Raw genomic sequence first — 25,418 nt, forward strand, 5'->3', positions numbered from 1 at the left:
GTCATATGGCATTCTGAACTGGGCTGGCCATACCCTGGTAGTGTGTGGGCTAGGCAGGGACTGTCTTTTTGTTCCGTGTTTTTACAGTGCCAAGCCCAGTTGGGGTCCTGATCCGTGACTGGAGCTCCTACGTGCTACCGTAATACAAATAATCAATCATGATAATAAGCGTTGACCTTATAGATGATATGCACTAGTGCAGTGGTTTTCAAACTGCGGGTCACGACTCAGTACTGGGTCACGGAATGGAAGGAGCTGGGTCGTGGCGGCTCTGGTCAGCACCGCCGACCGAGCCATTAAAAGTCCCGTTGGCGGTGCTGCCCAGCTGAGGCAGGCTAGTTCCTACCTGTTCTGACACCACACTGCGCCCTGGAAGTGGCCAGCAGCAGGTCCGGCTCCTAGGCAGGGGGGCCATGGGGCTCCATGCACTGCCCCTGCTCCGAGAACCAGTTCCGCACTCCCATCGGCCAGTTTCTGGCCAATGGGAGCTGAGGGGGGTGGTGCCTGCGGGCGAGAGCCAAGCAGAGCCACTTGCACACCTCGGCCTAGGAGCTGGACCTGCTGCTGGCTGCTTCCGGGGCACAGTGTGGTCCATGGTGCCGGGACAGGCAGGGAGCCTGGCTTAGCACCCCCGCTGCGCCACTGACCGGGAGCCGCCCAAGGTAAGCCCACACTGCAATCCCCTGCCCCAGCCCTGAGCCCCCCCAAACCCAGAGCCCCTTCCTCCACCCCAAAACTCCTCATCCCCAGCCCCACCCCAGAGCCTGCACCCCCAGCCCAGAGCCCTGACCCCCTCCTGCACCCCAACCCCCTGCCCCATCCCAGAGCCCCCTCCCACACCCTGAGCCCCTCATTCCCGGCCCCACCCCACAGCCCTCACCCCCATGCCCCAACCCTCAGCCCTGAGCCCCTCCCACATCCCTCATCCCCAGCTCCTTTGGGTGGCGGGCATCAACAATTTTCTTCAACTGGGTCACCAGAAAAAAAGTTTGAAAACCACTGGCCTAGTGTATGTGAGATGGGGATGGAGGGGGATTGCTGGAGAGACGCCATCCCGCCATAACTCCCCTGCTTTGCTCAGGAGCAAGGCAAGGAGGTGCCTGCACAGGGAGCTGGATTTATGGCCACCAGCTTTTTTTGCCAGATTTGTTTTTTATCTGCCTGAAGCCCAGAAAGGGCCATCCAACAACCGAAAGCAGGCTGAGCAGCGGAGGCGTTTTACTATTGCAGGAAACCACGGCCGGAAACAGTCAGGGAGGTTTGCAACTTGGGTACAAGCCGTAGATTAAACTGTGTCAGACTCAGCAAAATTCAGCCTGCGTTGTGAAGCCCCTTTAATCAAATGCATGAAATGGGAGGATACGGGGACCAAATGGGCCAGCAAGCAGGATCGCGGGGGCAGGAGACCTGAGTTCGGAACATAGGAATTGCCGGACTGGATCAGTCCAGGGGTCCAACTAGCCCAGTATGCTGTTACCAACAGTGGCTGATACTAGTTGTGTCAGAGGAAAGTGCAAGAAACCCTGAAGGAAACAATTATGGAGTAACTAGTTCCTCCGTTAAATTTACTTCCTGACCACTGATATTTAGGGAGTGGTTTAGGGCCTGACACATGTGGGTTTATATCCCTTCCAAAGTTTGTGTTTAATCTTTACTATTATAATACAGCTATGGAAACTGTGGTATGCAGTGGTGTTGTTGCCGTGTTGGTCCCAGGATATGGGAAATGTTTGTTATCTATATACATCTCTGGTCCTTTTCTGAATCCTGCTAAGCACTTGGCCTCAAAGATATTGTGCAGTAATGAGTTCTGTTCCTAACACTGCCGCTTGCCTCACCGTGTGACCCAGAGCAACTCTCTAAGCTGCTGCGTACCTCAGTTTGCCTCTCTGTGAAATAGGCACAGCATTACTGTCCCCATCTTGCAACCGCATTGTGAGGCCTATATGGTGCTATGCATCTTCAGCTCCCCCCGATTGCTAAAATCAGGCCCTGATTTTTCAAGCAGCCTCTAAATCTTGGGTGGCAGTCGGGGCCTGAATTTCCAGAGGGGCTGAGAATCCCCACATGCCCGAAGTGTCTCAAGTCGAGCAACCAAAAACCAGAAGCACCCAAAATCAGTGGCCACTTTAGAACACATTGGCCTTCATGTGTGTAGTCATAGACTCTCATTGGAGACCTCAGGAGGTCATCTAGTCCAACCCCCTGCTCAAAGCAGGACCACGCCCCAATATTTGCCCCAGATCCCAAACGGCCCCCTCAAGGATTGAACTCACAACCCCGGGTTTAGGAGGCCAATGCTCAAACCACTGAGCCATCCCTCCCGCCAAAGTTGCACTGAGAAAGGCCTCTCCCACACTTAATTAGGTCTGATCAAAACTGAAACCACATTTAGGTGGGCACGACGAACAGAAAGATCTCTGAGATATCTGTCATTTACAGCTATCTATAGCCAGCCACAGACCTCGGCATGGGAGAAAACTGCCAGCAACGGTGTATCGCTTCCTGACATCTAAACACAACAGGCTGGGCCAAATTCTGCTGTCTGTGACACTGGTGCAAATCAATCAAAGTCAGTGGGGTTGGATCCGTGACGCAGGGAGAAGTATGGAGCCTGTCATGAGGGCTGTTTATGTCTTCCTATTATTATTGTTGGCGATATTATCATTAGTATTAGGATTTATGATTAAACTGGTCACAACAAACCCCAGTAATGTCGCTCTCGCAGTGTGAGCTAGCCCTTTAAGATGGATGAGGTTCAGCATCACCTGTGCCAGGTGTAGCCTGCCTCCCCAGGTGCAGGGAAGGGAGAGGGGCCGGGGCAAGGGGATGGGAGCGTGTGACTCAGCACTAGGCCTGCTGAGGAATATAAGGCCAGTGGTAACTCTCTGGTGTGCTTGAGCAGAAGCTGCAGGGAGAGGAGCCTGCTAGGAAGAGGGTTAGTGGCGCTAGCACTAAGAACCCTGCACCCAGGGTGTGAGCCAGCTAGGTGGGTTGAGTTGTGGGGAGATTTGTGAGTGTTTGGCTGCCACCTTAGTAAACCAGGCTCCTGGAAAGAGGAGGCATGTTCAGCAAACACCAGCAATAGGGTGATGGAGATGGGAGAATGGAGGCAGCAGAAGTGCCTGAAGCCACATGGGGAAGGCCTGCTGCAGCAGCTCAAGGGCTGGTGTTGCCTTGAGGAAAGGCAAAGAGGGTGAGAGAGAAATAATCCCCTTGACTGTTCTCTTGCTGAGTCTGGGCCTGGGCCTGGGCCTGGCCCTGGCCCTTCAGACTCCCTGTGAGTGCCTGTTCCCATCCCAGGAAATGCAGCAGGGATGAGGGTGATATTGGTGAAGATGATGCCTGCCTTCCCCAAAGCTCAGCTGTGTCTCTCTGGAAAGCCAGTAATGCTTGGGGGTGGGGGGGTATTTTCTTGCCCTATTGCTTTTGATTTTCCTACCCTCCCTGCTGGAACATTCCTGCTTGGGTGACCAGATAGCAAGTATGAAAGATTGTGTGGGGGGGGTAATAGGCACCTAGAAAGAAAAATCCCCAAATAGTGGGACTGTCCCTATAAAATTTGGACATCTGGTCACCCTAATTCCTTCAGAGCCCCAGTGGGGATGACACCATGAGGGAGTAGCACTGGTAAAATGCCATTAGCTACAGTGGCTCCTGGCCCTGGGGAAGGCAAACAAGCCCCAGCCTGGCCATGGGCTTGAGGCAAAGGCCAGGAATGAGGTGTGATCGCACTTGAGCGCAAGGAGGGGCTGTTTGAAGGGGCAGGTGCTTAAGGAGGAGAGACATGGTGGCAGAGCAGTGAGAGCGACCCGGGGAGGGAGGTGGAGGCTGGAGAAGGAGGAGCAAGAACAGGGATGCAGATGCGGGGGCCCCTGTAATGAGGCATGAGAAGCTAGTCTGAGGGGAGATTTTGGTCCATCTCCAGACCGCTCCCCTGCATTTGCTTACCAGGAGGCAGTGCCCTTAGAAGCCTGACATGGCCACATACCGGACTTGCTAAGCCTTTTCCCAGCAGTGACCGGGTAGGCCTGGCTCGTTCCAGGGTAGAAACTCTCCCCTGCTTGCCAGGCTCCCAACCGACGGCCGCGGCTTGCAACTGCCATGGAACCTTCCTGCGAGGAACTGCCTCGCCCTCGCAGCCGCGTGCACGGCTCTGCCGTAGCCCTGGCCTTGCAGGGTTTGCACCAGTAGGGGTGTTGCTGTTATCAGCTATTGCCAGGCCTTGGAAAGGGGTCCCTTGGATAACTTACCAAGGCCGTTCTTTCTAACCGAGCGGCTTCCTTTAGCGCAAGGGGCAGTGACCCCTGCTTTTTAGAGGTCCCTGGTTCGTTCCTGGCCCTCCTGCTGACACAAGCCAGTCAGGCTAGATGGCTTGCGTGTATGGCTGAGTAGCATTTCAGGGGCATGCTCAGCAACTGGGCCCTATTCTGCACAAACAGGAGCAGCACTTTAAGCTAGAGAACTGAAATATCGGCTAAGGAGCTGGCTTCACTGACCTGCTAACTACGTAGGGCCGGATTCTCCACTGCCTCTCCTTTGGACTCTATTGCCTATAATACCTGGCCCTGTCACCTGTATCCGGGCAAAGGGGGCATACGTTGCTACCATTCTGCACTCCCTCTGCCCTAGCATAAGCAACAGAGGGATCGGGCTCAGCGTCTTACACTGGGCATGGTCGTGCTTCATGTCAAGGGTCTGCTTACAAAAGCCTAATAAGGAATACTTCCTAGCTATTGTAGGGCCTTTCGTCAGTGGGTCTCAACGTACTTTACAAAAGAGGTCAATATCGTTATCCCCATTTTTGTGGAAGGGGAAACTGCAGCACACAAGATGAATTAGATATGAGCATGTTATAGTCATGAATAGTACGTTATATAGGGTTATAAGCGCATCCGTCAAAGGTGTTGTAGGTGGTTATAAGCAGTCTATTGATCGATTGGACTGCGTAACAATTGATTAACCTCTCATTAAAACATCTGCTAACACTTGAAGCTTTCTGAGCTCCTGATAAATAGAACATTAGTATAAAGTGTGGGCTCATTCACATTTTGCTTCTGTTTTTTTTCAGTTAACAAGTCAAATACAGTTGAATAGATCTTGCTAAGAAGAGTCATTTCTCCCTGGAAGAGGGTTTTATTCAGGCTTAGCCCTAAGTGAAATGATTGTGTTCATGTTTACAGAAACCCCTCAGAACAGATGTTGAGGCTTGTTCTCCAGGTTTTCTTTTGGAAACCTGCACCACTCGGGCTTCAGCTGGGACCTGGTCTTCTCTCGTCTAAGGAAGTGAGCGGATAAAGTTATTAACTTGAAGGATAGTACTTGACAGTGTGTTTAAAAGGGTAAATAATAACTAGAAGTCTGAGGTCTCTTTCATCTCTATGGATCCCAGACTGTGCAAGTTGAGATCTTTCATCCACCACTGAAATGCAGCCACTTCTGGTGTGGAACATGGTGACCATTTTGCTCTAGTAATAATGCACCATTTTTAGGAAGTAAAGTGTAGAATAATTTCTCTGATACCATGGGAGGGAGGTTAGGAAAATACTATTCCAGGCAGGAAAATGAGGAGAAATCAGAGTTCAGTAAATATCCCCTCCTTCTCAGCTGTCATTGAAACAGGATCACTCTTCCGGGTATGGGGAAGGGTCTGTGGCAGGCAGCTGCTTCTGTGTCCTTGTCTGTATTGCCCACGTTCCACTTAGAGGATGTCTACACTGGAGCTGGAAGCGAGCCTCCCAGCCCGGGCAGACAGGCTCCAAAGCTGCAGCAAGCCTTCCCTGAAGAGCCGCAGCAGATCCCTGAGGGGCCTGTATCCAGCGGGAGCTGAGCCAAATCACAAGCCCCCAACTAAATCCTCGACCATGGTGCCCAGACCCCTCAATTACCAGGATTTTATTTGTTCAATAAATGGAACTTTTGCCCGACGCGCTGACGGCTTGGGCCTTTGCTCCCTGTGGCACTGCTGACTGACCCCCCAACTGCTCAGCACCTTATCGTCCCTTCTGCCTCTTTCCACCTGTGATCTGGTAGCTCTGGCTAGCAAGGCTCTGACTTGTCTGCGCTGACCCCCTCTCCCCCACCCCAGCAGCTGCTGAGTTTACTTGCAGCTGGATGGGTAGTTGATGACTGAGGGGAAGCTTGTCATATTTGTGAGGGGGGAGGAAACTCATGAACCTTTATGCAAAGTGCACCCCCCCACACACCCTACATCTGCTCCCCCAGGCTCAGGAATTGCCACCTGCACACTTCAGTCCCGTCCTGCCCTTTCATCACGATTCATTCACTTTCTGCCCGTGCTTTGACACAGCCACTCTGAGCTGGCAAGAGCCCCCTGATTCCGCTCGAAGGAGAGATCGGGTGATAAAGAATGGAAAAATAATGACACGTTTGATCGGCGCTGTCAGACGGCAGTGAAGGCCTAAGCTTGCTCATATCCTGCTGGGGACTTTTTCTCTCTCTGTGGTTATTTGTCAAATGCTAATGAGCGGAAGCAATTAGCTCCCATTGCTGTGTGGGGAGGGCAGCAGGCCACCTGCATGGGGGGAGGAGGCGGCCTGGTGGGCATGGCTTAGTCGGCAGTTTGAAAGCACAATTCTCAGCCAAGAAAGCTTTGTATCTGAGCTGATTTGTGTGTGTGTGTGTGTGTGTGTGTATACATGGGTCGAGGCTTTAATGGTGAGGATCTCCTTGTTACAAGGAAGTTGTCTTCCATTCATAGAGCGCCTTTCATTTTACAAAGAGAAAAGGAGTACATCCAGAAAAGGATGCATCCGATGAAGTGAGCTGTAGCTCACGAAAGCTCATGCTCAAATAAATTGGTTAGTCTCTAAGGAGCCACAAGTCCTCCTTTTCTTTTTGCGAATACAGACTAGCACGGCTGTTACTCTGAAACCTTTCATTTTACAAATGGATGTGCCAATTGTATGCCACAGGAATGAGTAGAATGCAGCCACCTCTGGGGGGAATGTGGCAGCTGATTGGCAGGGCGGAGCAACACTCCTATCAGCCGGAGGCTAAGGCAAGGACCGTTCTACAGCCAGGTAAATCTGGAGGAGTGTGAAGACACCCAAGCTGGAGTCTGGCCAGTGCTGTGCTGCAAACAGTACCAGGGAGTCTTTAAAGACCCAGCAGTGGTCAGGACTGTCTGAGAAATAGCCACACAGCGTGCACCTACTGACTTGGTGGCGGTGTCCCTTCTTCGTGCTGACCCATCATGAACACCCCTTATTGTTGAGGGCTGCTGGCTGAGCAGGTTCCTATAGCGAGCGCCTTATGCTTGTCTCCCTGCCTATCTAGGTACTCATAGGCCCCCATCCGTGTAGTATGGGAGACCCTGCTCAGTAGCACCCTCCTGTTCCTTTTCACAAATGCTCACTAGCTAATTGTCCCCTGTTATGAGGGGGGAGGGGAGGACAGCACAGTCCACAGACATCAGCTTGATCTCTAAGGGGCTAAGCAGCATTGCAAATTTATTTGAGCATAAGCTTTCGTTCATCCGATGAAGTGAGCTGTAGCTCACGAAAGCTTATGCTCAAATAAATTTGTGAGTCTCTAAGGTGCCACAAGTCCTCCTGTTCTTTTTGCGGATACAGACTAACACGGCTGCTACTCTGAAAGCAGCATTGCGTGAAACAGGAGAACTTATGTAACGTGGCTGCTTTCAGGCAGTCACTCTCTGCAGTGGTCAGTAACTGACCACAGAGTGGACCCAAACTTTTTCAATCGGATCCTGACGATTACCAAAAGTGTCTTGGCTCCACTAAAGTTGCGACTGCAAAATACCGCCCTGGAGTAGCCATATAAGGTCCCTCTCCTGCAGCAGAATCGCCAGGCGATGGACCCTTTATCTCATGTAGGAACGGTAACCTAGGGGGATTACCTAGCATTTATCTCTCTTAGTATCATTGTCTGTATGACCAAGATAGTCGTTCCCCAGGGTTTTCATTCTGGGGCAAAGTCATTGCATCTCAGTGAGTGGAGGGTTGGGATTCCTTGGCACAAAGGGCATCATGTCATGTGGCCTGGCCTTTGGCGTGTGATAGCGTGTGGCCATTGCGTTTCTAGAGCAGTTTTTTCCCTGAAGTGGTAGGATGACATCCGTCTCGTGACTCAGTGGTGGGATGCTCCAGATAAAGCTGGCACTGTGTACTTGCGTGCAATGCAACCATAACCTCCTGGGCTGAGTGTCCAAGTGAGTGATGCTCCCAGGCAATGGCACGTACTGTGCAAAGGAGAGAGAGGCCTGACAGAGCAGAAATGAGGTGGAAGGATGGGCCAATGGTTAGGGTGCCAGGCTGGGAGGAGGGAGGCCGGGGTGCAATTCCCAGCTTTGCCACAGACTTCCAGTGTGACCTTGGGCAAGTCACTGAGCCTCTTTGGATAAAGGAGGAAAACAGTGCTTCCCACTCACAGCACCACCGTAAGGCACTCGGGTATCCTGGTAATGGGGGCCGTGTAAGAGCATGAGAGAAATGAGAACTATCTTTCATCTCCCACACTGGCCCCAGTTGTTCTGATCATGCATTTAACAAGCTCCTTCTCACGCATGGCTGGAGGCATCGCTGCATGCTGAAGAGGCAGCCATCCTTTGCGGGAGACACTTTACACCGCAGCCTCTCACCGACACTATATGCCTCATGCTTAAGCAACTGTCAGAAATGTATGCTTCCAACCACAAAATGACCCCACCAGAGACCTAATCCTCTGCATGTTACAAGCATTTGGAATGTTTTCCTTGTTAAAAAGGGGATCTTTAAATATCCTGGGGTTGATATTTAATCTTCTAGTTTAGCTTTTTTTTTTGTTGTTCGTATGTAGCGCCGAGAGCCTCCAACTGAGATCTAGGTGCCGTATAAACACACAGCAAGGAGCAGTCCCTGCCCTGAAGAGCTTACAGTCAAAACAGATGGCAGAGGGATGTGCCAAGGAGGTCACAGGTGGTCAGTGTCAGCTGCCAATAGATTCATGGTTTCCTGATTCCTAGTTTGCCAGCCTAGCCACCAGCGCACACCGCCTCTCCTAATGGGACGCTGATCTCAAGTTGCACTGCAGTGCAAATAATACAAAATAATAATAATGCCCCTTTTGTTAATTGCATTCTATATTGTCCACCCGGGTTGTGCTCAAATACATGAGCGATACTCGGCTCCCGTCAGCCACGTCTTCACCAATCTCTCGGCAAAATGATGCCTCCTTAACTGAACCCTAAGATTTCTAATTCTAGTCAGGCCAGCAAAGGCCAATAGATCATCGGGCTTAAAACGTGTGATCGCTAGAGCTGTGCGAGAACTGTGGGAAATTATGCAGTTCCAGAAAAAAGAAATTGTTCCAAGCTGGACAGAAAAGCTGGAAATGCAATTTTTTTCCACAGACTGGAAATATCTTGAAAAACTCCTGGCTGGTAAGTGGGCTGGGAAGCTGGCCACCCACAGAGCCTGGGACCCTGCCCACCTGCTGGCTGGCCGGCCGGTGGGCTAGCAGGAAATCAGGCTGACTGGCCAGTCTACCCGCCTAGTTTCCATTGAAAGTTTCACTGGAATCGACACGGTTGTGCAGAATGTTTCCGTTCCACTGAATCGGCATTTTCCATTTGAAAACTGTTTGTATCAGAAAACTTTTGACCAGCTTGACTGAGAACCCTGAGCTGGCTTCAGTATTTTTATCATGTCCCTTCTTAATCATCACCTCAATCTGTTTCAGTCCATGCCACCCTATCTCCAAGTCCGCAAACTCCTCCATTCTAGTTATCTTGCTAATCTCCCTATGGTCCATTCCCTTCGGTCTAACTGTATCTGTCCTCCATTCAGGTAGGACAGATTGGAGACTTTATCCCAAATGCAGTCTGAGAGGAGCTTTACTCCGTGATCACACAATATCCTTACATTTCTGTCCCTGTGCGACAGAAGCCAACGATCTACTAGCCTTATGTACCGCTGGGACATGTGAAGTTGGGTTTGCCAGTACAGTGGGGCTCCTCCTCTGTCCTTCACTGTATTAACTGCTCTATTTCACTGCAGGGGGTGCTGAGAGCCATTGAACAAACTGTAAACCCTGTATATGATGGAAACCACTTCAAGATGGGGTGCTCCTGCACCCCTCATTCCAGCACCTCTGCGTCACTGCCTTAAGAGCTACTTAGCTTGGATGTCTTCTCCAAATGCATCCCTTTCCACTCCTGTTCAGTTTATTCCACCTCTAAATCCATTCACAGCATTTGTCAAGATTAACCCACCAAACAGTCAAGTGCAGTAGACTGACTCAGAGATGCACAAAGATGAGGACCGTCTTTTTGTGCTGTTTGTGCAGCCCCTAGCACAACTTGGTCTGGCTGAAATCCACGATCCTGCAAAGGGCAGCAGGAGGTCTAGGCCTTACGCGTGATGCAGTAGCCTTGTGTGCTGGTCCTCTCAATTTTACCCATTTGACTTCCAGGAGCAGCTCATTTTAGGACACCTACTTCTGGCTCAGCCCAGTGGAAGTGCTCCTTTCCACTCGCAGGGGGATCCAAATGTGTGTAGCCATTGGCTGGAGAAGTCCATTTTTTGGTCGTTGTCCTAATGTGACAGGCAGATAGCATCTTTGGTCAGGAAAGGTCCCAGAGCACTTTGCAAGTTGTTTATATGGATCATTCACCCACCTCTGCAACGTAAAGTTCGTGAAGCAGAATGGCTGTGATGTCCCTCGGAGATGGGCCGCCCCAGCCGTTCTGCTCCTGTGACCTTCCACAAGTGTCTGGGGAAGGGAAGAATACATTCTCCAATTAAAACTGCAGGAGGGGATGTAGAGAGGGCAAACATGATTACCCAAGTTGGAATCTGGCCAGGACATCACGGTTAACATCTCTACTCTTGCAACGTGTGCCAAGAGATCTCTAATGATCCCGAGTCGCAAGGCGTTTGTATCCCATTTGAAAGGGCAGTCAAGCGGAGCCAGCACATCCAGGCGTGACGATACCTTTTATTTAGATAGCTTGTTTGTCACTAAGCAGTGGTGCTGTTCGCTTGTAGGAACGCAGACGGTTGAGTGGCTGGAATGGAAGCCATCGCTATCTGGGGCGAAAGCCAGTAGGGCCTGGGGTGCATTCATCAGGTCTCAAACAAAGACAAGTCTTCTTTGTATGAAATAAACCTTTTAAGAAGTTGCTCTTTTAAAAAGAAGTGGACACCTGGCCCCTGATGCAGCTGCCCCGGCAAAGGAAGGAGCAAGGCATCCTGATCCTGCTGTTATTTCAGTTGGCATCTTCGTATCAGAAAAATGTCAACAAACTAGCAAAAATTCAGCAAGGAGCAGTAAAACTGCTAAAGGGCTGGCGGGACTGATTTATGAGTATAATTCTCAGGAACTAACTCTGCACATGGTGTGTTGGCCAAGCATGACTGGGGGGAAAATGTGATCGCCAACTCCAAGCGCCTGAAGAGCTTGATCACTCAGGAGAGAGCGGAGGCAGTTTGTTAACCTGTTCCAAGGGGGTATTGGTAGGAATGGCCTGATATTAAGCAAAGGAAAATGTAGGCTAGTTATCAGGAAACATTTCCATTTGAGCGTGGAACCGTCTTCCCCGAGGGAAGTGGTGGAAGTCCTATTACTTGAGTCATTTGAAACTGGACTAGAAAATATACTGTAGGGAATAATCCCACATTGGCAGGTCATGGATGGGATGAGCTAATAGGACTTTCCCATATCTAATTTCTGCAATTCTGTGAGTTCCACTTGGGGAAAATGATTCTCCGGATTTCTCATCTTGGCCTGAGCATAAGGTCAGGCTCAGCAAATGCTCTATCGAAAACTCTGGAAAAGGTTGGATGGAGAAATGATCTGCTTCCATAGGTTGGAATTCGGTCGCCTTTTCTGCTGGCTGTTAAAGGGCTTGAACTGACAGCTCTGAAGAATGAGCTCCTCTGCCCACACACAGAATGGGAACAGTGGGGAGAGCAGCAAATACAAGCTTGTCTCACTCCTTTCCTGGAAGGTGGCGCAGGCCTGACCTACAAGCCCGTCACAAGTGGAGAAAACAGAGTTCAGTCTCAGTGGCCTGGTCAGTCATTAGCCTTTGCGTTCTGTGCTGCTGGTCCCGGGTGTCTGGTTTGAGTTACTCCAGGCCCTTCCTTGCTAAGATATTTATTGACTTGGCTCCAGAATGGCAATCTTCCGAAGCCTTCCCCGTGTCCTCGCTGCTTCACATACTTGGCCCCCTAGGCAAACTCACTGCGGCCTTTAGCACATCGTGTTTAGAGGCTAATTTCCCAGTGGGACATCTGCTCGTAACAGGTCCCAGCCCCATTCTACTGCTGCACAGAGGCTGTAGCTGAGGTCAGCTGCCAAGGGTTAACGTTCTCCCCAGAAAACCCTCAGACCTCTGTCATCTCCAGCCACACCCTTCTGCGGTGCCCAGCAATGTCCAGTTATCTCACCAATGTGCAGGCTGCTCCTTAGATCATCTGGTGGTAATCCATGAAAATGAACTCTCCTGGGGGAACATTATTGCTCAAGGAACTGGGTGTTTGCCACAGAGTCTTTCACCTCCAGGTCACGGGCTTGAAGCCAGTTCTGATGAGAAGTGATTGGCTATTCCAGGCTGACAGCTGTTTGGTAGCCCGGAGGGGAAATGCGTGCGTTTTGTCTTGGTCTGATTCATAGTGGACTAGTGTCTCCATCACAATGATCTAGTTGACACCCCCCGCCCGCCCCACACACACACAAGAAAGAAAAGAAGTACTTGTGGCACCAAATTTGTTAGTCTCTAAGGTGCCACAAGTCCTCCTTTTCTTTTTGCAAATACAGACTAACATGGCTGTTACTCTGAAACACACAGCAGAGAGTCCAAGAACTGAATTGACTTGGGGGATTGAACTTGCCCTCTGAGGGAATCCTTCCAGGTCACAGTGAAGTGTGTTGCTTGGAGGACATGTGGAAGTTTGCCCTGCTGCAGCCAAGTTGTTTGTTTTTTGTGCGTAGAGAGAGGACATTAGAGTAGGATTCTCAAAAGCACTCAGCATTGGCTTAACTCGGCGCCCAGTGAAGTCAATGTTAAAACTCCCACTGAGCACATCTGAAAATCTCCAGCCCTCTCTGGCACGCCTCAGTCCAAAAGGAGGAAGCTGGACTGGGAGAGAGGGGGATGCGGTTCTCTATGGCCATGGGGCCTTTAGCCAGTCTCTTGTCCATTCATGTGCCCGGGCAGTGTCCATTGAATCTGTTCTCAGAGCTCTGGACTTTGACCAGGGTTCTCTGCCCGGGGTCCCCCTCTGCATTGCTTGTTTTGATCCCGTGACCTGCACCCCTGTGCCTATTTTGACATTTTGTCCTCCATAATCTGTTGCTTTTTGGACCCTGTGGCCCCCTCCCTGATTTGAGGGCAGGTGGGCCAGTTGTTTTGGTGTGCTCCACCCACCAACTCAGGGTTCAAATAGGCTGGCACCTTTTTGTCCAATACCAAATTCACTTAAAAAAACAAAGCACACTTTAAATAATTAATAATGATCACATGGCCACGCTGGCATCTCACCTCTGCTTTCGTGTGTGTGGGTGGGTAGGTGATCACAATCTTCCCAGATAAGGAACAGGCCATATATATGCACCGAAACACACACACACTGTTCAGCTTCTCAGCTTTTTCCACACAAACATCTTGGGGGGAGGGGGGTGTAATGACTTTCACTGTGAAGTGTCACAGTGTTGAAATGAGACATTCTTCTCCGTTTTCCATTTGCCCTAGTGACCCCTCAGAGGCTCCAGTCTGGTCTGCTGGAGAAATGTGCAATCGGAGGTGCTTTAAGCAGAACGACAGGAGGGAGAGGAGGCGGTTGATGGAGTAACAGAAAGGCAGGGAGAATGTGATGAATCTGTCTTTTTAAAAGTGACGCAACTGGCATCATGCAAAGCCGGGGTGGATGAACCAGTCTGGATAGTCTCTTATGAGACATTGCCTTCATAGCCTCTTGAAGGACTTTGTCAACAACTTTTGGAAAGTCCAAATAACTGTATTCATTCATCAATTTTTAAGATCTCATGGGACCTCACCGATCATCTAGTCTCACCTGCTGTCTAACAGAGGCCAAAACCTTTCAGGGAGGGTAGAATCGGATCAAGGCCCACCACGTTCATTTCACACGTGCCACCGGACGTTCATTCTGGACCAGTACAGGATTTGAACCCATGCTCACAGCTGAATGGCACCATCCCTGTACCCCACCTGATGAGTCGTTCATCTCCCCTCTCCTGCTCTTTGTCATATCATTCTTCATCCACAACGATTTTGTCACACGCAAAACATTTCTAAGCACTTTGGAATGGTACATTTTTGGCTGAATAATCATTGGTGCTAATTCTCCTGAAAAGTCGAGGTTCGTTAACCTTTTCACTAATGCCCAGCTTGTGGATAGGATAGCTCCAGGAATCCATGAGCTCAGTTGTTTTACCATGCAGCCTACCGAGCTTTGCTTACCCCGAAAGCTGTCTGAATTGGGATCATTCCAGGAGCCCCTGGAAGAATCCAGCTCATCCTGTAGAATCCATCTCACGACTGGGCCTTGGTAGGGCTGCTCGCAGAATTCCACAAGTCTAACTGCAGATGAAATGGAAGGTGCAAAGTTCTGCTTTGGTTTTAACCCTTGTGACTGAAAGATTTTTCAATGTGCATCAAGGGGAGTGTTAAAATTCCTCTCCTCCTCTTTGTGAAATCTCGCTGTATTTCAGCGTTCCTGGCTGGAGAGCCCTGGAAGGAGCTAGGGAAGAGGGGCCCTTGAGAGCCAGGGGTTCCTTTCCCATTGACTGACAGACTTGCGGTAGATTTTACCTGATACAATGGGAAATTTGTATTTCAGAAACATTCATTCACTGTTTTTTCTTGCTGCCTGACACGTCTGTCATGTGGCTGTGTGCTACCTGAGAGGCAGGTGACGTGATTACTCATTCTGCAAAGCCCTTTGGGGTCCTTCAGGATAAAAGGTGCATTTATTTATATAGCAAGAGAGAATAGTAATAATACACTGGGATAGAAAAGACCGGCACTGCCCCAAGGGGCTGCTCCTACTTGCATCAGGCCTGGCCTGTTTATGCATAATTATCCCTGCTAAACTAACCCGGTAACAAATTCTACTAAGCCTGTAAACCATCCCCGCTTCCCTTGAGCTCCAGCTTAACCATGTAGTTGCAGTCCACCTGCATCCTAGCAATTGCAAGATCAGGGGTGTAGGTCTGGTCTACGCTAGGTCGTGTTACAGCTTGGCACAGCCTTGCATGCATCTGCACTTAATTCTGCATCCCGCTCACACAGCTCTTCCCCCTACTCCTGAGCAATGTACAACCTTCTACCAGCAGAGTGCCAATGTGGACGTAGAAGTAGCAGTAAAAGCAGTTTTCCAACAACAATCTCCCAGTGCAACTGTCTCTTCAGCAATCCACTGCCTGGTAAAGACTTTGAACTCTGCTCCCCAGGGGTGTCAGTGCCCAGAAATACATGTGTAATACTGACAGACCCCAGTCGTCGGCCAACAGGCTTGAACCTGGGGCCACTGGAGCTTAATGCCTCAGTCTCTATTGCATGAGCTAAAAGCCATGTGGCTCTTAGCCAAAGTTGTAGCAGACTTATTCATCTCTAGATCAGTGGTTCTCAACCAGAGATATACGTACCCCTGGGGGTACGCAGAGGTCTTCCAGGGGGTACATCATCTCATTTAGGGATTTCCCTCATTTTACAAGAGGCTACATAAAAAAGCACTAGCCACGTCAGTACAAACTAAAATTTCATACAGACAGTGACGTGTTTATGCTGCTCTAGATACTTACACTAAATGTAAGTACAATATTTATATTCCAGCTGATTTATTTTATAATTGTGGTAAATGAGAGAGTTGGCAATTTCTCAGTACTAGTGTGCTAAGACACTTGTGTATTTTTGTGTCTGATTGTGTAAGCAGGTCGTTTTTAAGTGAGGTGAGACGTGGCGGTCCGCAAGACAAATCAGACTCCTGAAAAGGGTACAGGGGTCCGGAAAGGTGGAGAGCTACTGCTCTAGACCAGGGGTGGCCAACCTGAGCCGCATGTGGCTTCGGAGCCCCAGGTTGGCCACCCTTGCTCTAGATCAGGGGTCTCAAACACATGGTGCACGGGATTATTTCCTGCAGGCTGCCAAGCTCCCCTTCCGCCCTTCCCCCAGCGCACCGTGTCCCCACTCCTCTGCCTACCTCCAGGCGCTTCCTGCCGCCAAACTGCTGTTTGGCGGCTCTCAGCGCTTTCCAGGGAGGAGGTGGAGAAGAGGCAGGGATTTGGGGAAGGGGTTGGAATAGGAGAAGGGATGGGAATAGGTGGGGCCTCATGGAAGGCATGGAGCGGGGGAGGGACTTGGGGCAGGATGTCAGTGATGCGGCCCTCGGGCCCATGTACTAGTCCTCATGTGGCCCCCCTGGTGATTTGAGTTTGAGATCCCTGCTCTAGATGGTCTAGATGCCACTTGAGGGGGACAAAGCACCACATCCAGCAGGCATGGGGTTACACAAGCCTCCCATTTTAGAAGCTCAGTGTGTTGCTGGCAGCTATATCTGTTACCAGCTCTATAGGCACTGGAACTTGGGGTGCTCCTGCACCCCTTGGCTTGAAGTGGTTTCCATCATATACAGGGTTTACAGTTTTGGTTCAATGGCTTTCAGCACCCGCCCCCCCCCCCCCGCCTTATACAAATTGTTCCAGCCCCCTGCACTCCAACTGCTTTCCACTGCCCCAGCAGTTATAAATCCATTTGAGCTGGTCAATTCCCCGGGCTGATGGCTCCTTTGTGTCAGCAGAGCATTGTAAAGCCGCCAGCGCGTACTGCTGAATGTGACTCTGATTAGTTATAAACCCAAAGAACTCTCCTGCACCTGGTCTGGTGCTTGAACGATAGGCCTCCCCTAGAGAAATATACATTTAGGCATTTACAGGAAGACTTTTCCAAGGACCTAAGCGTATATCTATGCTACCAAAAAATTTTGCAGCAGGGAGTCTCGGAGCCCAGGTCAACTGACTCGGGCTTGCACTACAGGGTTAAAAATAGTGACGTAGACCAGGGGTGGCCAACCTGTGGGTCCGGAGCCACATGCGGCTCTTCAGAGGTTAATATGCGGCTCCTTGTCTAGGCACCGACTCCGGGGCTGGAGCTACAGACGCCAACTTTCCAATGTGCCAGGGGGTGCTCCCTGCTCAGCCCCTGGCTCTGCCTCCGGCCCTGCCCCACTCCACCACTTCCCGCTCCCTCCTCTGACCCTACTGTGGCCTTGGTCTTCCCCTTGCGAGCCTCCTGCACGCCACAAAACAGATGATCAGGAGGTGCGGGGAGGGAGGGGGAGGTGCTGATCGGCAGGGCTGTCAGTACGTGGGAAGCACTGGGAGCGGGAGGGGTGCTGATGGGGGGGGCTGCTAATGTGTTACTGTGGCTCTTTGGCAATGTACATTGGTAAATTCTAGTCTCCTTCTCGGGGTGGCCAATCTGAGCCTGGTGTAGACTTTCCCAATTTGGACTGGAGCCTGGACTATGAAATCCAGGCTCTAAGACTCTCTGTTGTGTTTTTGTTGCATTGTAGACATACCGTAAGCAAACTAGGCACCTGAATCCCACTGAAAGGCAATGGGCCCCTAATTCCCTTCAGCTCATTTGAAATCCCAACCAGCTGTGAGTGGAACTGGATGAAAAATGGTTTTCCTGTCCTGTGAAAATTTTCAATCTATCGGAAAAACTTTTCCAACCTGAATTGGGACAAAAAGGCCCAATTCCAAAAATGTCAGCGAACCCAAAATCGTGGGGGGTGGGGGAACGTTCAGATTCATTGAAACGTTTCATTTAAGGTGGGTGAGGTAATGTCTCACCGACAGAAGTTGGTCCAATAAAAAGTACTGCCTCCCGCACCTTGTCTGTCTTGGCCTGGGACCAACACCACTCCAGCTCCACCGAAGAACATCAGAACGGCCACTCTGGGTCAGCCAGAGGTCCACCTCGCCCAGTGTCCTGTCTTCCGACAGTGGCCAGTGCCAGGTGCCCCAGAGGGAATGAACAGAACAGGGAATCATCAAGTGATCCATCCCCTGTCACCCCGTTCCCAGCTTCTGGCAAACAGAAGTCATTTCAATTTTGACCGTTTTTTATTTTTTAAAGTGTTAGTTTAGTTTTTAATTTCGAAAGAAAAAGCCATTTTAAACTGGAACTCTGGAAATTTTTGTTTATAAATGTTGAAACCTTCTGTTTTGACCTTTGGGAAACTCTTTCTTTCTTTTTGCCTTTTTTTTTCGAGCCGAAAAATTAGTTGAAACTGGCCCTTTTCCGCAAAAGGTTTCCAATTCAACTCATTGGCGTTTGTCGACCAAAAAACCCCTGTTTTGAGAAAAGCCCAGCCAAGTCTATCTGGGAGTGCTCAGCAACCTTGAAAATCAGGCCAATGATTTAGGTGCCCTAACGTGAATGGAAGGACAGGATGGTCACAAAGCCTATGGGAGTTAGGCACCCAGTCCTACTGAAATTGAATAGGAGCTGGTTGCTTTGGATCTCTTGAAAAATCCTACGCTAGTTGCCTAACATTCGGGGGCTGGGTTTGCAAACAGTGATGCCAGCTTAAGAACAATTAAAGGCAGCAGTGAATGTAGGGCTTGACTTTCATTTACACCTAGGGGCCTTAATATAAATAAGAATCACACTTCCTGTGCTCAGTCTGCTTTGAAATACTGAGGCTGGTTGTGAGTTACAGAGCAGTGGGGGATGGGCAGTGCACTGAGGAAAGACCTAAAAGCTTCCATTTTTTTGGTTACGGTTCTAATTGGGGCAAATGAAATAGCAAGCCAGCCCAGACCAAATGATCATCTGGGACTAACAGCAAAAACCGATCAGTTGAGCCGACCGGTGTGTCTCCTTGAAGAGCCTTAAATCATACGCCTTAATTTATAGTTGATGCACAACTTAATCGGCAGTGAATACAAGTAGTGCAAGATGTGACTAATATTCACATCCGTAGCGAGTGATTGTCAAATGCCTGCTGGACGTGATGCAGGCTGGGACCCTGGTTGGCAGATCCACAGCTGGTGGGGAGGGCTGATTTGCCGCATCCATCTCATTGCCCTGTGAGTCTGGAGGACAGCATGCCCCTAACACAGTTTGCTAAGCAGAAGGCTTTTTTCCCCTTTCTTGTTAATCTCCAAAGATGCGTGAAAAACTCCCATTAACACACATGCTTAAAAGACCCGTTCATGGGCTCTCCCCTTTTCAGCGGGCAGCATTAAGACACCAGGGGATAAAGGTTCAAACTTCGTCAGCTCTGCTGCACTGGCAAAACGCCATAGGTGCTGACGTGCAAACGGATGTTTGCGTGAGACCAGCATGCATTTTGTGCAAAGCCGGTGACGCCGTGAAAATGGATGTTGGTGTATGCTGGTCGCTATTTCTTGTGTGAAAGGGTCCGTTTTGAGTGTGCAAATGCATGAGTGATTTTTTTGCAGGCGAGGCCCAGCAGTCGTGGAAGTGGCTTGGATGCTGAATTTTGAAATATTGAGTTCTTAACGTCTGCTGCATGGCAAAGGCTGAGCAACAAACATGTTTAGCCCTGATTCAGGGAAACAATTAAGCACGTGCTTGCACCCCAGGAAGCCAATCTTACGTGCTGCCTTGAATGGGGATGCTTTCCTGTCCACGTTGGCCATCGCTAAGTCCTAGACACAGCTGCTTGGGGACTAAATTCCCACTGCCAATCTGCCCTTTTGCTGCATGTTCTGCGCATACCCAGGGTATATCTACACTCAGAGCTGGGGGTGTGATTTGCAGCTCGAGGAGACCTGCTGGTGCTAGCTCCCGTCGAATGGGTAGCCACAGCTTCGCAAGCAGCGGGAGAGGCTAGCCATGCTGAGTATGGACCTATGGTCTAGGATGGGGTATCCCGGAGGAATCTCAGATTCCCCCATAGATCCCACCTCCTGTACTGCAAACCACACCCTAGCAGGGAGGATCCCTCTGTGCCCAGACGGCCGACAGTGCCGCAGCAGCCTTCCCCAGTGGACCTCGGGGCTACTTTGAAATAGTAAAATGCCTTGTGATATTTAATGGTCTGACAAACAAATACTCAGCCTGTCTGAGTTGTCGTACTGCCCAGAAATGACAGCCACTTACGACCCCGTTCCACCCCAGCAGCTAACTGGCGGAAACCCATTAAAAATGGCGGGGATCTTCAAGGACCTAACGTTGAGGCTGCTTCTGTTCCATCTCGTGGGCCCATGCACAGATTGAGGAGGTGGGCTGTGATTGTTAGACCTCAAAGCTACGTCCCCCCCGGGGCTGGGTCAGTACTGGACTGGGAGACTTTTAAGGGACATTGGGCTCATCGTGAACTGGCATTTCCAGTTCACTAGGCACCACTGTTCCCTTTGGATCAGCAGCGAAGCCGTGCTCCTCTGGGGCAGTAGGGACACTAGGGGACTTTCAGAAAGGGCTCATGGCCCGGGCCATCCTGTGTGGTTATCAAAGATCCATGGTGCTTCCTGCATAAACAGGGGTGTTTAACCACCGTGTATGTGGCAAAATATCCGCTTGGATAAGAACTTTTTTTTTCTGCCTCATTCACTGGCTGACTTTTGTTCTCTGTTAAGAACGGTTGCTGTTTCACCCCAGAGAGGGCTGCATTTCGTTGGTAGATGAAGCAGTCTCAGTGCCAGTGTGTGAGATAAAAGGCATTGAAAGATCAGTCTCACTAGACAATTTATCTTAGGGACTTAGCTGGTCTCCATCACTGCACTATCCAAGCACCTCTCAATCTTTAATATGTTTATTTTCACAGCACCCCTCTGAGGTAAAGCAGGGCTGTTCTCCACATTTTTCAGAGGAGAACCAAGACACAGAGAGACCACATAGAATCATAGAATATCAGGGTTGGAAGGGACCTCAGGAGGTCATCTAGTCCAACCCCCTGCTCAAAGCAGGACCAATCCCCAATAAATCATCCCAGCCAAGGCTTTGTCAAGCCTGACCTTAAAAACTTCCAAGGAAGGAGATTCTACCACCTCCCTAGGTAACGCATTCCAGTGTTTCACCACCCTCTTAGTGAAAAAGTTTTTCCTAATATCCAACCTAAACCTCCCCCACTGCAACTTGAGACCATTACTCCTTGTCCTGTCCTCTTCTACCACTGAGAATAGTCTAGAACCATCCTCTCTGGAACCACCTCTCAGGTAGTTGAAAGCAGCTATCAAATCCCCCCTCATTCTTCTCTTCCGCAGACTAAACAATCCCAGTTCCCTCAGCCTCTCCTCATAAGTCATGTGTTCCAGACCCCTAATCATTTTTGTTGCCCTTCGCTGGACTCTCTCCAATTTATCCACGTCCTTCTTGTAGTGTGGGGCCCAAAACTGGACACAGTACTCCAGATGAGGCCTCACCAATGTCGAATAGAGGGGAATGTCTTATATAAGGTCACACAGGACGTTTGGGGTACAGCAGGGAATTGGACCCTGGTCTCCCAAGAACTAGGCTGATGCTCTAACCACTGGTCCATCCTTCTTCTTTAGGACCTGTCCTTTCCAGGAGAGCATCTTGCTTTCCTTCTTTTCTCCCGCTGCAGTTAATGAATAAGTGACATGAACCTCGTTCTCCGCTCCCCCGCCCCCCCTACCAGCTGCTTGTATCTACAGTAGAACCTCAGAGTTACAAATACCAGAGTTGCAAACTGACTGGTCAACCACACCCCTCATTTGGAACCGGAAGTGCACAGTCAGGCAGCAAAAAAAAGCCAGTACGGTGCTGTGTAAATGTAAACTACTGAAAAAACCAAGGGAAAGCAGCTTTTTAATTCTGCATAGTAAAGTTTCAAAGCTGAATTAAGCCAGCGTTCAGTTGTAAACATTTGTAAACTAATAGGGGGAGGGCTAGCTCAGTGCTTTGAGCGTTGGCCTGCTAAACCCAGGGTTGTGAGTTCAATCCTAGACAGGGCCATTTAGGGATCTGGGGTAAAAATTGGGGATTGGTCCCCCTTTGAGCAGGGGGTTGGGCTAGATGACCTCCTGAGGTCCCTGCCAACCCTGAGATTCTATGAAAGAACAATCATAAGTTTTTGTTCAGTTACAAACAATTCAGAGTTCTGAACAGCCTCCATTCCCGAGGTGTTCATAACTCTGAGATCTCTACTGTACTTGTTTGTAGTCTAATACTTCGACCATACTCTCTTTGGGTCAGGGCCCAACATTTCCTTCTAGGGATGTACGGTGCCTAGCAAATGGGGCCTCGGACAGGGCCTAGGGATGGTAGTGTAATAGAAATGAAATCATTGGTGGTCATTAGCCGGGATGAACTAAATTTAAAAATACAGATTAATCACTGAGAGGCAGAGAGAACGATCTCGAATAGCCAAATAGAATAGCATGCAGCAGAAGCCATAATGCTGACTGTGTGTGTCACAGTCTGTCCAATGCTTCGTTATGGTAGCTGGGATTAACAACGGTTCATAGGAAAGCAGGTGATCTACAGCATACGTAGAATTTCAAGTTATTTCATATTGATTCCATGAATTCTGTCTAGAAAGCCACACCTCAGTGGCCCCAAGACTGGTGTCCTGCAACATGCTTACAGAGGTCTTCACCTAGATGGATAGCAGCAAATACAAGCTTCCCTCCCCCCCGCCCCCGGTAAAATGGTTCAACTCTGACCTACAAGGCCCTCATTCGGGGTGAAAAATGGTTCAGTCTCACTGGCCTGGCCAGTCCCTGACCTCTTTGCTTCCTGTTCTGCTGGCCCCATGTGGCCAAGGTTTGTGTTAGTCAAGACCCATCCTTGCTAAGATATTTATTGCCATTCTTGAGCCAAGTCAATCTTCCCAAGCCTTTGCCACTTCGGTGCTGCCTGCCGTACTTGGTACCCAGTGCAAAACGTGACGTGGCCCTTAACCCGTGTCCCACACACGTCACGTTTACAGGCTAATTTCCCAATGGGACATCTGCTCGTAACAGGTCCCAGCCCCATTCTACAGCTGCACAGAGGCTGCAGCAGAGATAGGTAACCAAGGGTTAACATTCTCCCCAGAATACGCAGGCGTTGGCCAATTAAAGGACAAATGTGCCCAGGGTATTGGTTAAAAGACAGGTGCCCAAGGACAGCAGTGACCTTGTCACGTTGCATCTCCTAATTATGGTCTTGGTGGAAAATAACCTTTAAAAAATCTCATAAAATCCACTTTACAAATTAACACTTAATGCAATTGTGGCTTCATGCCTATTTGTTTATGAAAGCGTGTACTCAATTGTGGTGCCAAAGCATTTTACAGGAATATCAGCATGGCATACAGGAAGCTCTGCCACTCCCCGACGCCAGTGGAGAAAGGATAATGAATGGAAAAAATACAGAAATCAGACAGGGTTGACACAAACCTGTTGAGATCATCTAATCCCATCCCCCTGCCAAGATAGGTGCCTTCCCTGTGATCTTTTCTCCAGTTCTTTGTCCTGATCTACTTATAACTGACCCACGTTGATGGGGTTTCCACCGCTTCCCTTGGGAGCTTATTCCACGGTCTAAGAAATCTGACCATTAAGAAAGGTTTCCGGAAACTTAACCTCAAATTTCCTTTGTTCCATTTTGTTCCATAACCAAGCTCGAATTGATGGGATTTTTGCGATGTTGCCTGTGTTCACTAGACAAGTGCAGAGCAAGAAGAGATGTGATGACAAAGAAATTAAGGGAAATGGATGAAAAATTGCCAACAGCCTGTCTTGCGGAGTATAGTTTATGTCGATATTTGTAGGTGGAGAGCCTATGAAGGCCCCCTCTTTATTTAAAGGTGTTCGTGAACAGGTGTCAGGGAATCTCAGCCAGGCTCTCCTTCCCATATTGCTAACTGGGATGAGGAGTTCTGGCTAGATCCCAATTCGATGGGAGAAAAGGCTCTGGAGGCAAGTCCTGGTATGGAAAAGTTTGAGTACCACTGGCTAACAGGATGTCAGGCCATGTTAATCACTACCCCAAGCTGGCTAACTCCCCACTGTTTTGAAAAGAAAACTCAGGGACCCTGAAACACTCTAACCTTCCTCCAGTTTTGTTCTGCTGTAACGCTCCTGAAATCAACAGAGTAACCCTAGGGTAAAACTGGAGCCATGCAGCGGTGAATCAGGCTCAGTGCATTTAACAGGCCCCCAGTGCTCGGAGGACGTGTAGACAGACATAAGAGAAGGGAGAGTAGCAGCAGGGTCGCAATAACCCTGGAGCCGCGCACTGTAGCTTACCTGGCTTTGAGGATGGGGCGAGGGTCTCGGCTGGATTTCTTTACATCAAATACGTAGAAAGAAAGTGAACAACATTCCTGGGCATAAAAGCAACGTGATGGTTTCAGAAGAGAGCAAAAGGGAAATGGGCCAGGACCCAACCCCTGTGCGGACTGACATTCACAAACCCCCGCCTATAGGTTTCTTTGAAATGTGACCTATTTCCTTGTCGCAAAGACAGGAAAGGAAAGAAGAGAGAAGCTCTGCAGCTCTCAAGGGGTACAGAGTTCTGAGAACAAGCCCGACATGGCTGCATAACTGTCTGTTATGGAGGAAAACAAAATCAAATGAAGAAACTGATGTGCCCTGCCTGGAGAGCAAAGTTTATCCACGGAGCAGACGCCATCTGGGAAATGAGCCCTTTGGCACAAATGCACCTCGCTAACATGCCACAGCCCCTCACTTGGAAATCACTGGGGGCTAGAGCACAGCCGAGTCTCCAGAGGGAATCTGTGTCTGGCCACTCCACTGAGACCGCCAAGAAAGGGCCATTTGCATTGCCCTGCTAATGGCTTTTTGGGATGGGGACACCTGTCCACTAAGAGATGGGCTGAGATCCACCAAACCCATTTTACGCTGAACAGCCTCGGATGGGAAGGACTCAGGGTTAGCCCTGCGCTGGCTGTAAATCCCTGTCCGAGTGGGGAAAAGATCCACATCCCATTACCCATCCAGCCATCTGTATGCTATTTGTCAGCAGGCAGACCTTGCCTCCTTCTGAGAAAAGCTCGATGTACCTTCACAGGGCAGTAGCAGTAATAACAGTAGCTCATTGCGAGCACCCAGAAGGCATGTTGGGAGGATCTCACATCCATTCCCTGTCATCCACTCCCAGCTTCTGGCAATCAGAGGCTAGGGACACCCAGAGCATGGGGTTGCATCCCTGACCATCTTGGCTAATAGCTATTGATGGACCTATCCTCCATGACCTTATCTAATTCTTTTTTGAACCCCGCTATACTTTTGGCCTTCACAACATCCCCTGGCAATGAGTTCCACGGGTTGACTGTATATTGTGTGAAGAAGTATTTCCTTTTGTTTGTTTTAAACCTGCTGCCTCTTAATTTCATTGGATGACCCCCGGGCTCTTGTATTATGTTAAGGGGTAATAACACTTCCTTATTCACTTTCTCCACATCATTCATGATTTTGTAGACCTCTAT

General features: G+C 49.7%; 1 protein-coding gene across 5 annotated transcripts in view; it reads right to left on the bottom strand.

Annotated features, from left to right (window-relative positions):
- The window catches only part of LOC102939519 (tyrosine-protein kinase ZAP-70), a 45,759-nt gene extending 21,336 nt beyond the window's left edge, over positions 1–24,423 (bottom strand). For 2 of the 5 annotated variants that reach the window (XM_037885866.2, XM_043535701.1), the window contains exon 1: positions 24,217–24,379. The gene's annotated coding sequence lies outside the window, so the exon portion shown is untranslated. Of the gene's footprint in view, positions 1–24,216 lie in introns of all 5 variants that reach the window. The other 3 variants (XM_027824644.3, XM_037885865.2, XM_043535702.1) reach the window with 3 other exon arrangements.
- Between the last annotated feature and the right edge of the window lie 995 nt (positions 24,424–25,418).

This window comes from Chelonia mydas, chromosome 25 (genome assembly GCF_015237465.2).
Source record: "Chelonia mydas isolate rCheMyd1 chromosome 25, rCheMyd1.pri.v2, whole genome shotgun sequence".
NCBI classification, from domain to species: domain Eukaryota; kingdom Metazoa; phylum Chordata; order Testudines; family Cheloniidae; genus Chelonia; species Chelonia mydas.